Source organism: Alosa alosa, chromosome 1 (assembly GCF_017589495.1).
Source record: "Alosa alosa isolate M-15738 ecotype Scorff River chromosome 1, AALO_Geno_1.1, whole genome shotgun sequence".
NCBI lineage: Eukaryota > Metazoa > Chordata > Actinopteri > Clupeiformes > Clupeidae > Alosa > Alosa alosa.
In genome coordinates this window covers 17,868,648-17,884,068 of record NC_063189.1, presented here as the reverse complement: position 1 = coordinate 17,884,068, position 15,421 = coordinate 17,868,648, and the positions used below count along the sequence as shown (strand labels likewise).

Here is a 15,421-nt window from a genome sequence, read left to right as displayed (position 1 = left end):
GTTTGTGTGTGTATGGGCAGACTGTAATGGTGTGCAAGTGTATGTGCAATGTGTACACGAAGCAGACATCTGCATGTCAGTACACAAACAGAACAGTGTGTATGTGTGTATGTGTGTGTGTGTGTGTGTGTGTGTGTGTGTGTGTGTGTGTGTGTGTGTGTGTGTGTGTGTGTGTGTGTGTGTGTGTGTGTGTGTGTGTGTGTGTGTGTGTGTGTGTGTGTGTGTGTGTGTGTGTGTGTGTTTGTGTGTGTGTGTATGGGGAGAGGGAAATTACTTATAGCAATAACAAATTAAGTATAACAACTTCAGGCCAACACAACAGAAGGCAATTTTATCTAAATGGAAATATTCTGGTATGGAAACAAAGAATGTGGATTGGCTGAGTGTGGAGAAAAGCGCACAATGTATACTATTGATGCTGGGGTTTTACCTGATTCATGGGGCTAGAGTGTTTGTCTACGGGGGTAAATGTGGCAGTAAGGTTGTTTGGTTGGGCATAAAGCTCTAAAGTATTTCTAACTGTTCTAACTGCTGAGAAAGAGAAAGAGAGAGAGAGAGAGAGAGAGAGAGAGAGAGAGATCTTTTAAAAGGCATTAGCTACCGTATAGCTGCTGCTGTTTCTGGGAATAGGCGACAAAAGCTGTAAAGGAAGTAGAGAGCACGCAGGGAGATGACCATATCAGTCTCATTTAAAGTAACCATGCAGCACCCTTCACCTGGGCAAGGTCTAAATAAGACATTGAAGAGAGGTTGTATTTTTCATCCAAAAGCATGGCTGAGACTATGAGAATGCTTTATTTCCGTGACCTTGTTTGGAGGACTTTCCTCTCTGTGGTGGTGAGGTTTGTTTCCAATCTGCTTGCATCGACATGTTAGTGTCTATGCACTGGCAGCGCCATAAATCTCTCTTAGCTCTGCCTCTTCCAACCTTTTATGAAGGTAACCTAAAACACAAATTGGCCATCTCTATCTAAGCCCGGCCATAACAGCAAACCAAAGTACACAGCTCATTCAAGGCTAGAAGATATCCATTTATTCCAGCATAATTGCAAAGTAAGTTAAGCATAAAAGACTGCACTTAATTATTTCCTTATTTTCTAGATTCATCCTAAAGGTAACTTTACATTGAGTGTTGCTTTCTAAACCACCCTAATCTTCACTTTATATAGACTTATGAAGGTTCTTTAATTAAAGCCATCAGATTAGATTAGATTAGATTCAACTTTATTGTCATTGTGCAGAGTACAAGTACAGACAACTAAATGCAGTTTACACCTAAAAGCAGCAATCAGCAGTACCCAGGATTCTTTCCACAGAGAACAGGCGGTGTCTAAGCTAGCGAGTGGATGGCTGTGAGGAGTTTCCACACCACACAGTGTCCCTGAAAGAAACAGCAATTTATGTGGAGATGTTCCATAAAAGCACCTGTGTCTGCCCTGCTGCACTCCCTACAGAACGCCCAAGGTAAGTGTGGAGGTGTGAACTGGTTGCCATGTATTATTGAGTGCACACACGCACACACACACGCGCACACACACACACACACACACACACACACACACACACACACACACACACAGCCATCAGTGTGGTGCAGGTAAAGAAAGAGAGCTTTACTATAGGTGGTCTTGGTGGCTGTATTATAATTATATGTTTATATGATATTATATAAACATCAGAAAGTGGCATTATTTGGATATTAACCAGCTGGCAAAAATGACAAATGAAAGGCCCATGGATCAGCAGGTTGCTGTCGGCTAACACTTACTACATTTTCAGCCCTGAGCACAGCCCGGAGGCTTTGTGGGCTAACGCTAGGGTTAACCACTAGATATATCAGGACACACCAGGGTATACAACTCAAACTGTGCTTTTTGGAGGTCCTGTGTGCTGTGTGCTTTAGTCATCATGACATTACTAAACAGTTTGCAGTCATGCTGGAGTTCTGGGAATATATTTAGCGTTTGGTTTTTAGTTGTCACTGTGCAATGTTCCTATAAGGCATGTATTCATAGATCAACTTCATGAAAAGAAAACCAGCATTAGCTACATTCTACCAATTGGTAGAATATGCTTAGTACTACAATTTGGAAAGACTAGGGCTAGCTATTACACAAAGCTGTACAGTATGTGTCTTGCAGTCTTTTTATACTGTGAGACTTCAAAACAGCTAAATATACTTTTCATCTACAATTACCATCTGTCAGATTATACATAGGCCACAGACAAAAGGATTTCCCTTTTGCCCTAGCATCTAGCAAGCTAATGGGATGCTACAGCCTTCTCTGTTTGTGCCGTGTGCTCTGGATTATTTACTCAGACCCCGTCTGCAAGAAACCACCAGTATTTTTGTGTATTTACAGTCAATTACTTCACACGATGAATAATTGCTTTTTTTCAACTTCAATAATTGATTTATGTGTTCTTATAGATGACCCGAATGAGCCATGATGAGAATGCATTACCTAGGCAGTCATTGCCTGGTGCTTGACAAACATACTCATTACTATAAAATGTGTTGCACATTTATTGTTTAATTGAATTACATAAATGCCTTGAATCAGTAATGTTTTTAAAGAGCTATTGTGATACTGTTAAACATGTGAATGTAATAGCAAATAAACTACAAAAAATATACTGAACTCCATTTCCCAATGCTTCTCAGTTTCCCGTTCTCTCTCATTTTGGTCTCTGGTGTACATTCACTTTTCCAGTTGCTGTTTTCTTCTTCAAAAAAGTGGAGAGATTATTTGATTTCCGTTTGTTCAGAGAGGCACACAGGAAAAAAAATGTCCCATATAATCTAATATAAAATGCTTTCCATGTGATGTGACTTTATAAAAAAAAGACCACTCCCTCCTGATGTCCTGAGCCTTACCAAAGAACTTGGACCAGTCCACCAGCACAACAGCAGAATGGCCTTCTCTGTCAACGCTAACCTTGTGAGGGGAATATGACCGTCCGAAATAGCACAGACAGCATTCGACAAAAATCTAATTTTCTACCTCTTGCAGAAAAGTGCTGGGCTATAAACGCCAACTCGCTGCTCCTCATAAGGAACGAGGGCTGAAAGAGATTGGTGAGGGGGGCGGAAAAGATGAATGGAGCACATAGCCTACTAATAGTCACACAGCAGCGTGACTAGGATCATGCTCCCTGTTCTTAACTGCTGTAACAGAGACTGTTCCGTTCCGGAGAACAATCTTATTTATCAGGTGAAAATCAGGTGTCGCCGATGTAAATAACCTTTGACAGGAAGAGCCTTTTTGCTCATGGATATCAAAGACTAGCATAATAACAGCAGGTGTGTGTGTGTGTGTGTGTGTGTGTGTGTGTGTGTGTGTGTGTGTGTAGTGTGTGTATGTGTGTGTGTGTGGCTGAATTAGTTGCAGCTGAACCTCACATGAACTCAATCTCCATTTTAAATCACTCTCTCCAGGAAAGAACCATGAATAAAAAGAGAATAGCAGAGCAACCTTGTCACTGCTATGATAATTGTTGGATTTCTAAAAGGGATTTGCAGCCTGTAGCATAAAAGCACGTTATTATCATCACTTATTCATGGCTGGCCAATGGAAGACTACTGCTTGCATGTTTTGCTGTGTTAGAAGGGATTTCCATCCGAACACACACGCAGAGGACTTAATTAGCAGTGAGTATGATAAATCCAACCTAAAAACAAAACATTATGATGAATAGACATTATTGTATTAATTTCACCTGATTCCGCTCCTAATGAACAAACAGATGGACAAACAACAAAAAAATAATAATAATAATCATACCGCAATGTTCAATTGTTTCAAATGTTTCAAAGTCAAAGTCAACATTCTCCAATGCTCCACAGTCTGTAACTTCAAGTTCCTCCAGGTTTGTGCGACTCAAGCCGAAGTGGGCCATCATGCCAACCTGTTTTACATGCAACTCTCCTGGGCACCTCGCTGACAGATGGATGTTACTGTGAAGCAGGCATGGGTGGGGTGCATCTAACCAGCTTTATTCTCAGCGGGGACATAGAGACCACGGATCTTATGCTAACCTGTGTAAGCTGCTACTGCACAGGCCCTCTGAGGCGACTGACGACAGGACTCAGTCTGGGCCACGTGTCTGCGCAGGTTAGCGTTAGCTTCCGCCATAAGCCCCCTCATCTGTGCCGAGTGTCATCGGCAGCCAAACCTCGTTAGGCGCCACATCGGGGAGAGTGACTGTGATGGACGACACAGGAGCCCAAGTGGAGTCCGCAATAGCAGATGACAAAGAAGAGGGGAGAGAGAGAGAGAGAGGTAGAGAGAGAGAGAGAGAGAGAGAGTAGTAGTAAGGAAGAAATTAGGGGGCTGTCTAACTGGACTGGAATGGTGGTGCTGCCATGATGGACAGACAGGCGGACACAGTGTAAAGAGCCGGGGCATGGCGAAAAGAAACAGCCCCTGTTAGAATTACGGACAGTGGAGCAGTGACAGGCAGAGAGCCATGAACCAGAGGGTCAATCAGACGCACAGCAGGGGAAGGGACTCGCATGAGGCTGTCTGTCACAGGGCCACTGCATGACGGGGCCCAGACGCCACATCTGTCCCGCATGCCAACCAGAGGGGAAAAGAGTGTTACAGCTGATGGGGCGATCACATGTTTATCTGGCCACACAACAGGAGGTACAATTCTCTGTGCTGATGGCCAGATCTGAGCTTAGGGGTGTGTGTGTGTGTGCGTGTGTGCGTGTGTGTGTGTGCGTGATGCAATATAAACTGCCTCTGAAGCCTCACATTTAATCTATCTTGTTCTGCAGGAAAGATGAAGAGAAATGAGAGAGAGAGAGAGAGAGAGAGAGGGTGGGGGTGGGAGAAGAGACACCAAAAGCAAAGAGACAGAAAGGAGCACGCGCTCAGACATAGTTGGCACCATGTAGGAGACGATCTGTCTGGCGCTATAAGAGGCTCCGATTTCCTATGAGGGCTTCCCAAAACAGCTCTGCGAGCTTTGGTTGAGTTAGCTCCTCCTCTGCTCAATTTACAACTTGAAGGGTTCCCTTCAAGTTGTATGTGTGTTCCCTTCAAGTTGTGTGTTGTATGTGTGTGTGTGTGTGTGTGACTAAATAGGCGTGAGGTTAGATATGTTAAGGTAACACTGCAGGAATAGAAGTAAAGGCATCAGTAAGTCTAGGATTTATTATGTTTTGACAATGGGAATCACACTGTTCCAACAAGAGAGTTGGTCCAGGTATCTAAACACAGATCTGCTTTCACAGAGTTGATCTTCTCCCAATTATCTTCATCAAAACATTCCCATTGCAGCCAGTGGGTCGCCACAAAGCAGCGAAATGAGCCACACAGGGCCTTATCGGACGCGTCGCAGCCCGTGTGATTAGTCTGCTAGCACTCTCCCACCGTGAGCACATCTCCACAGCCGATCAGCTGAGGCCGCGACAAAAAAGCGCAGCTAGATGACGCGTGCCACTGGAACACTGAGAGCGCGCCACACTCCACGGGGGAGGGGGAGTGTGTGAGTGTGGGCGGGGGTGGCACACATCCAACAGCTTTAAAATCAGTTTCATCAGATCCTCTCACACTGGGCGACACGCACACACAGGCATACCACCACACAGCCCCACACACTGCACAAACACACACAGACACACACACACAGCACACACACACACACACATTGTCACTTTGGGCTCTCGGGGGGCAGTGGGGATAACGGCTCTCCTGCGTAAGCCCGGTAACCGCTGAAGAGTTGACAGCCGGCTTTGAGGAAGCCTGTCATGGTGCGATGACTGCCGCTGTATGGCTGGAATAACCCAGCTCTATAGAGATATTTCATCACTCTACACACTCTCTTTCATGAGCACTGTAGAAACCCATCCTAGTAAATTCACATAAAAAGGAAGAGCTACCTCAACTGACTCCCACTGTGATAAAATAATGCTCTTGCAGACCACATTAGGCTACAATATGTTTTATGTATAAGGGCTAATGTACAGTCATTATCCTGCTTATTATAAGGCTAATTACCAAAAAATCTATAACTTCATTAGCAATGTCCTTTTCACTACCTGCTGCTGCTGGTCCATTAACCTGCATAGCTTACAATTAAGTAAACCGAAGTTGTGTGTAACAAAATAAGAGAACAGTTACTCAGAATTAACTGATCGTTCAAGCTTTGATTGACCAATTACAAAGTCCATAGTTCTGATTATGTCCAAAAACTGGCAACATGTTTGCAACCTTTTAGCTACATGCACTGCCCTGTCAGCTGTAAATGCTTCAAACCGGCGGGGGGAAATAACTAGCTGACATTATTGGCACATTTCTTGGATAACAGTAATTTCAGAAACTAAAAAAAATCAAACAGAGTGTCTGGGGTTGGTAATGGGTTTTGGCGATAACAAACTACCATTTAATGATATGATCTGTGGCAACAGGGATACCAGTTATGAATATTATGACTTGCCATGTCAGCACCTAAAGAACTGCCTCACTCGTAGAAAAAACCATAGCAAATGTGATCCTCAATTACCATAACAATCTCACACTCAGAATAATGATGTTTGCCGATCCTTGGGGCTGCAATTACTCGTCTCTATTTATTTTATGTGACTGGAATACATTGCCTCGTTTTGCGCAGAGATGAAAAAAAGATAGTGAGATGAATTCGCTCTCCAGTCATTTAATACACTGAAGCTGGGTGACCTCAGAGTGAAGTTTAATTCCATTAAAAGCAAGACAAGGGGAGCTAATGGTGTTGCACACTCTCTCGGGTGAAATTTACATTTTGACATAATTATGCTGATTGATTTGACAATGCTGTTTGCGTTTAGTCGTTCAGCACCTGTTCAGCAGCACCTCTGTGAGGAAAAAAAAAAACTTCCCACACCAACCCACTTCAGACCATATTCTACCGCAAGGCCATGTTTCTTTTATATAGAATACAAAGGTGAAGAGGGAGCTCATTTTCAATAGGATGACGCTGGCCACCTAATGGTGTTGGAAACTGTGAATCTGCATGTCATTAGCTGAAGTGGAATGTCAGATATGGCAAATGTGAAAGACGTGGACATACAAGCTTCTGCCTCAAATAATACATAAAACTGCAAAATCATCCCACTTTCTCAGCCACTAATATCCATAATTTCAAAAGCAATTGAAAGATGGCTCCCTTCATTGTGCTGCAGGTCACATCAGATAAAAGCATAAATACCATTTTTAATATTTAATAAAATAGACAGAAATACAGAGCTCTAAGTTCTTCACTGGAATGGACCTTGACTAAGAGTGTCTGACTAAGCCTTTGGAATCCCATCCACATATTCGGAACTTGGCACTGTGTAAAAGCAAAGATGCCAAAAGTAGCTGAAGCTAGGCATTTATCAAAACCAAAGTTGACTTTTCACTAGACTCTTTAATACTGTGTGGAGTATGTAACCTTGGAAATACATTTGAAATCACACACTGACATAACAACAAAAACAACAACACATAACATTTCTATAGCTCTTTTCATTACTCAAAGTGCTTCACATTTAAGGGAGAACCTCACTAACCAGCACCAATGTGTAGCACCCACCTGGGTGATGCACGGAAGCCATTATGCGCCAGAACGCTCATCACACACCAGCTTGAGGTGGAGAGTGAGGGAACATAAAGTTACCCAGACAGATTTTTTTTAAAACCGCGATATATAAAATAATTAAAAAATAATTTAAAAATAATATTTTCCTCTTAATGGTAGTTATTACATCAATCAATCAATGCACAACACAGATTCTCAGATGTGTAAGAGATCCTTCGTGTTCAGATGCATGAGAGATCCCGCGTGTTCTGAATCCTGGTTATGGTGATTTGAATCAGTTCTTTCCTCTCCCTCAGTTATGTGAGTCATGGCTGCATAATCTGCTGGCCCATCTGAGTCCAGTGTATTCTCTCCCTGGCTTGAGTCTACTCACTGTACAATCATATGTCCTGTCGGAGTCTGTCTCACTTTCCTTACAGACCTGATCATCTCCTCTGAATATCAATGTGAGATGTTTGTACAGGGAGTCTCAAGCCCTTATTTTAAATTCTCTAAATACACACATTCTGCCTTTTGAACAAACAGCTGCTGATTAGAGGTGCCAGTTAAACATCAATATGTCTATGTAGCTCAATACATGAGGAGTTATCTTGACACTTTATGGCTTCATTACACTTTGCATAACTACATTTGCAGCTGTTTCATAGATATGCCATTTGCAATCAAGTTCAAGTTCCTTTATCTGTACCCATGAGGTAGATTTTGTTTGCAGTAGAGTTCTGATACAGTACACACATAAACAAAGAGGCACATATCACACATCAACTTGAGACAGTGGGAATTAAGAAAGAAATAAAAAGGCAAATTAAAAAGTTCTTATTAAAATTAAAATGTTCTTACAGGTCAACACTATTCTTTGATATTGATGTGAACTAAATGAATGAATAGTAAAAAGAAAATAAAACAAATAAAATGGTAAAATTAAAGTAACAACTGTTTAGGTTGTAAAAACATAGATAAAGGTTAAACATGATAAAAACTAGATGTACCGCATAGCGGTACAAAATATGACCGCCGCTCAGTCCTGTACATCCGTTCTGCGAAAATAAATCACACTTCAATTTGTCTCCATCTTTTACCCATCCCCACTTTGAAACTTTTGTGTATGCTTGTTTGGCATGCCTGAGTGTTATTGAAAAAGGCTGCACAGAAAGTAGCCTACTGGTGCTGAAAAGGTGAATAGATTGTAGAATAGCCAAAGAAGATGTAGCATTGTTAAAAAACCTTTAAAATCTATAAACAATCACAAGTAGGGCAGTTCATCACAGTTCATCCATTGCAACTGAATTGATGAAAAGTCACTTAGGCTACATTGTATTTGGGAAAAGCAAAAGGTATCAGCATAATGTTATTTATTTATTTATTTATTTATTTATAAACAAAAACATCTCTGTCAGTTCCATGCCGTTTTCAACAGCTATCAAAAACAAAGGTCATTTTTGGATGGATCGATTTTTTGTGAATGTTTCTTCTTCTACATAAGATTTTAGTCATATTTAGTTCATGTGATACTTTATTGTCAATGCACAAATTAAGTAACAGTAGTCTGAAACGTTATTGTTAATGCACAAATTAAGTAACAGTAGTCTGAAACGAAATGCTGTTTTACATCTAACCAATGGTGCAAATAACTGACATGTCCAAATGGGCCTTGATGAAATGCGTCGCTAGACTGTTCATTCACATTTTAACGGGCCAAAGTTGAAGAACTGTTGTCCGTTATTGTTCGTGCAAATATAGGCTGATTCATGTTCCATTGCATTGTGTAACTGAGGTCCATAGCGGGCAGATAGCGGGCAGATCAGGCTGGGTTCACCCAGCCTAGTCCATAGGCACCCGATATTGTTTAATTTTCCGATTGAGATATCCACGCTCTGGCTATTCTAAATGCAAAATGCATCAGGGAGTTATGCCAAAACGACGCGTCACCCTGCTTTGATGTTAGTGTTTTGTCTATTTGCATAGGCGATCATTGGGCTAGCCTACATGGTTTGATACGTGCTGAAAAGTCCTGTTTGCTGTTGAACTTGCGCTTCACCTATTCTATGTTGATTGACAAAGCCATAAATTATGGCCCATAATGCAGCCTACAATGATTGTGTTGTCTGATGATCTAGATATCCTCTGCCATTCAGAGCTCCGGAAAGTTCCCAGATATTTTGAAACACCTGTTAGCAATCTCTGATGTTGGAATATTCAATGGCTACCCGACAATATCTCAGTGCAAACTCCAAAATTGTTCGTCTATTAATTTTCCACGGTTCAACACATTAGCCTAATACTAGAACATAGTTTGGCTGGCTTTATTCATTTCTGCCAGTTAGTGCTTTTTCCCCTGTGTATAAGTTACACTACACATGCATTATTGTGTTTTGACACTGAGGATAGCCTATCCGGAGACGGTGGTCTGGTTTAAAATGAGTTACGCGGTGAAATTGAGAATGGCACAGACTAAATCGTTTAGTCTATTTCTTTGTATTGTGAAATTGAAATGAGATATGGACTATTACAATCAATAATATGTTGAAATTAATTAAAAGTAATACATTTCTATGAAAAATCTATGTCTGTATTTAAAGCCAAGTCAAGGTAAAGCCTGGGCCTACCGTCAAGATATACTGTACTGCCAAAAGCCACATGCCTAAGGCTATTTCATTGTTTTGTTTTGTTAGGCTATGCGCGGGGTGTGCCAACTTTTTATGAGATAGAGAGACCCCCTTAAAGACAAAAAGATCATTCGAGCCCTGAGCCAGATTGTATGCTTAAAGCCTGAGACAGAGTATATAGTTTAAAAGTTGAATGTAGATAGTGTAATGGATGTTGATAGACAGAAAGTTGAATGGATGTTGATAGGCAGATTGTTTAATGGATGTTGATGGATAGTTTAATGGGTGGATGAGTGAATGGTTTGAACATGGATGAATGGATAGAAAGTTGGATGGAATGTGCCTTATATCCTTGTAGAATGGAGAGACACAGAGAGAGTTGGCCTAGTTAAGCAGAAAGCAGTTGATACAGGTGCAATCAGTTTAACTGGCCCTTTGATGGGTCCTAGTTGAGCAACTGGAAGTTGATACAGGTGCAAATCAAGTTAATTAGTCCATTGTGATGTCATAGTGCTAATGCAAAGTCAAGTTTTTCTTGAAGAGCTAGGTGAACTGCTATCAGTCGTTTGCATAGAGTTTGACTGTCTTATTATATCAGGGGATCTAAGATTGCATATGGATAATCCTGAAAACAATTACGCCAAGGAATTCATTGCACTAATCGATACTTTCTCCCTAACACAGCATGTACAAGGGCCAACACACTCTCTCGGCCATACCCTCGACCTTGAACAAAGGGTCTCGATGTCTCTACAGCTAAAATACAAACTTCAGATCCACTATGAAATCCATAAAGAGATGCTCCGCACATATAACTCTGAAATATGCAAAGCAAGACAGTCCTTTTTTTCTAACATTATCAATAGAAGTTCAAATAACACTCGTATTCTATTTTCAACTGTTGATAAATTAACAAATCCCCCCTCACAATTAACACCTGAACTTCTCTCAACTAATAAATGCAAAGAGTTTTCATCTTTTTTTAAAGGTAAAATTGACAAAATCAGACTCAACATATCTGCTCAATTACAAATTCAACAACCTGAACTTCCAGCAACAAACAGAGGGAAACTAAACTTAATGTCAGAGTTCAGCTTGATAGACTACAAAACACTTAAAAAAACGGTACAGAATCTCAGCTCTTTCACATGTGTCTTAGACACTCTGCCTACCAATTTCTTCAAAACTGTTTTTCATCTCATAGCGGCGGATGTCCTTCAAGGGCCACTATTATTCAACCTCTATATGCTCCCACTTGGACAAATCATCCAAAATAACTTGATTTCATATCATAGCTATGCAGATGACACACTTTAAAATTTACCTTCTAGCTCTGTCACCAAATGACTATGGTCCTCTTGAATCTATGTGTCAGTGTATAGAACAAATCAACACCTGGATGTCTCAAATTTTTCTTCAACTGAACAAAGAAAAAACTGAAGTAATTATATTTGGTAAAAAGGAGGAAAGACTTAGGGTTGCCAGTCTCCTTGACACAAAAGGGTTGAAGGCAAAGGATACAGTTAAAAATCTTGGTGTATTAATTGACAGTGATCTAAATTTCAACAGCCACATGAAAGCGACAACTAAATCAGCTTTTTACCACCTCAAAAATATTGCCAGACTCAGAGGGCTGATGTCAAAATATGACTTAGAAAAACTCATTCATGTATTTATCTCCAGCAGGGTTGATTACTGCAATGGACTGTTCACAGGCCTTCCTAAAAAGACTATTAAACAGCTTCAGATGATACAAAATGCAGCATCTAGGATTCTAACAAAAACTAAAAGAACTGACCACATTACTCCAATTCTTAAGTCCTTGCACTGGCTTCCAGAAAGTCACAGAATTTACTTTAAAGCTCTATTGCTTGTTTATAAATCAGTAAATGGAGCAGAACCTAAATACCTGTCAGACATGCTTCAGCAGTACACACCTTCGCGTCGTCTCAGGTCCCAGGTGAAAAACCTGCTAGTAAAACCTACTGTTAGAACTAAACATGGTGAAGCAGCTTTTTTTAGCTGCTCTCTTGGCTCAGCTGTGGAATCAACTTTCGGATGACATCAAAAAGGCCCCAACTGTAGCCAGTTTTAAATCTAGACTTAAGACCAAACAGTTCTCAGATGCTTTCTGCTAACTGTGCCGCGTTACAAATTCTGAATCTGCCTTGATAATTATTCTACTTTATCTTTTAATACTTCTTTTTACTACTTTTGCCTTTGTTTTTATGCTTACTAATTATCCTTTATTTTAAATTATTTTTACCTTGTGTTTTAGGTTTTTCTTTTATTATTATGATCTTTACCTTTAACTATTCTTTGACTATATTTGTTTCTATGCTTTTTATTTGTTATTATTGTTTGGTTTTGTTTATGTAAAGCACATTGAATGACCTCTGTGTATGAAATGCGCTATATAAATAAACTTGACTTGACTTGACTATGGGGAAAAATAAGCTTGTTTTTTGTTAATATCTCAAAAAGTATAAAGTTTACAAAAGTGAAAAATACATTCCTCAAGGGTCCTTTTCAAGACCCTCGTTACAAAAGTTTGAACAAAGTTTCTACGTTAAACGGTTGAAGCTGAATTAGACGCAGAAATTTGGTGGGAAGAATAAGAAGAAGAAGAAGAAGAAGAAGAAGAAGACTTCGGATAACAGAACAGTGCATTTTCATGCACTGTAACTAGATCCTAATAGAAAGCTGTTAGCTTCCCTAAGCTGTAGGTAGGCTTATAAGGTAGGCCTATTTACAACATAAATTGTCAATAGGCTATGCTGGCGACACAAATAAAATCTCCTTTGGAAACCAATGGCTTACGCCTTACAGTATCAAAAGGACTTAAACTGCCATATCGTGGCGAAAAGTTGTAATAAAATGCACGCAGCTCCATGAGTCAAGGAAAGCGCGAATGAAGTAGCCACTTCTAAATGGGACCTACTACACAGTAGCTTAAGGTGTGTTGCTAAAGCAGCCATAATGAAATGAAGGTGTCATTGTTTGGATACTTCACACACACATGCTTTTTAATTTCACAGACTACAACTACCAAGCTGGAATCAAAGCACATCGATTCCCCTCTCACACTCTGCACGCACTTAAAACAAATAAACAGGCGTCTCAGTACCTCACGCATGTATAGGCAAAACTGTATCAGACCGGTGTAATGTTGGTAAATCTTCCATTGCACAGAATGATTTTTGTAGCACGTGCAACAAATGACAGTCAAAAGATACAATTACAGTGCTGCTATCAATTTGCTTGGTATAACCGCATTTATAGTTTTCTACAAATGCAATCAATCAAATTGGCCTCACAAATCACTCAACCAATGCTAACGGTAACATTATTGTACCTAGGTCCTTATAAGATTAACGTACCTGCAGTAAAAACCAAGCATGTCCGATTAACATCCTCAGATTTATTTCGGCTTCAAGAAAAAATGGGAATCAGGCCTACAGTACATTTCATGTGAACATCGTCCTATCCTGACGTTCTCTGCGGTAAACTACAGTCCTTGTAGGAAGTGTCCATTGTTTTTCCAACCCACTTTTAACTTCCAACCAAATTACGTCTCACTGCAACAATGTGCCATCTAGTGGACAAACGACTACTTATCACCAATACTGGAAATGCAGCCATGATGATGATGATGATGAATATTTGGCTTTCTTTTAATCCTACTGAATTTGTAATTATGTATCGGCCGTTCTAATACCGATAGTATGTGGGTGCCTGTGTGTGTGTGCATGTGTATTAGAGTGTGGCTACCGGGTCGGGTCGGGTTCGAACAAATATTTAGAAATTGTAGTCGGGTTCGGTTCGGGTTTGGACACATGGGGGTGATATGCATTGGAAGCTTTACATTTAAATTCCTTATTATGTTGGGTAACCATAAGGTCTGCTTTACATGATGCAAACGTTTGTTTTTTGAGAATAAATTAAAATTTAAAAAAGACCTAATAGCTTTCTTCCTGTGTGCAAGATTTGTTTATCGTGACAACGCATTTCAGGCTGAAATGCACTGAAATGCACACGCGTTGTCACGTCTCATGACTACATAAACAAAGGTTATGCACATAAGCACAGTCTTGGGTGACGTTAAAAAAAAGTTGTTAGCCTATCAGGAGATTTTACGATTATTTGCGTTGCATACTGTGGTACCGGTAGGCTATAAGGTCGTCTCGTTCAACTGGATGAGGATTTCCTCGAGTTGCCCCAATTAACGTTGATGCTGCATATGGATCAGTGACAGAGGCACTGTGGTTTCAACGACTGTTGCAGTTCATTTTTAAGACTTTTCGTCAATGGTAAGACAAGAATTCTATTTAGGCTATGCTTGCTTGGGCCTCTTGTGTTAATGTGCGCTGTGTGTGACCTGCGTGCGTGCACGCTCATCTGATTCTGTAGACAATTTGTTGTGTGTTCCGTTTAATGGGCTAAAAAGACAGGCTATCCAAAAACGTGAACGTTTAATCACTAGCATGGGAATAACTGAGGCATCATCTGCGTCGGGCTTGAGTCGGGTTCGGACATAAAAATGAAAATGCCTGTCGGGTTCGAGTCGGGTTTGGACGCAGCTCTGTCGGACGCGGGCCGGGTTCGGACAGAAATTTACGGCCCGATCCGCACTCTAATGTGTATATGTGTGCACCGCCATCTACAGGCCAATGAGTGTACAGTCACTAAATGTACACATAACCTAATTTTTTTTAGACCCCCTTGGATGAAATTCTACGAAACTTGGCATACCCCCAGAGAATGCCAGGTCAATCATACACATAAAATTTGGTGCAGTTCTGAACATCTTAACTGAAGATAGGGGCGATTAAAGCAGAATAATATTGCATTTTTTTTTTTTTTACCGGGGGGGTGCAAATCACAAATGAGTGATTATGGGCCAGGTTGATGTGGGCCCTTGAGACCAACATACCATAAAAGATTCTTCATCCTCAGTGCCACGGTTCAGGTAGTTATTTAGGAAAAACTGCTTTTATTGCGGTTCGGGGGCCCAGCACGGGGGGGAGTGGCCCCCGGGGACGAAACAAAATTTTTCCGTAAAAGTCTAGTGGGGCTACATACCCACCAAATTTCATGTGCACCGGTGTTTCGGTGTCCCGGGTATCGTTGACCAAAAATTCAGGAAGTAGATGACGGGAAAAAAAAAAAACTTTGACAATCATTATATGACCGCTTTGCTAGTTTCGCTAATAATAAATAAAAAGAATAAATACATACATAAAAGCAAC

At 40.6% G+C, this 15,421-nt stretch overlaps 1 protein-coding gene across 3 annotated transcripts in view; it reads right to left on the bottom strand.

The window, feature by feature from the left end:
* inpp4b (inositol polyphosphate-4-phosphatase type II B) overlaps window positions 1-15,421 on the bottom strand; it is a 289,177-nt gene that overhangs the window by 159,710 nt on the left and 114,046 nt on the right. The window lies entirely within an intron of this gene.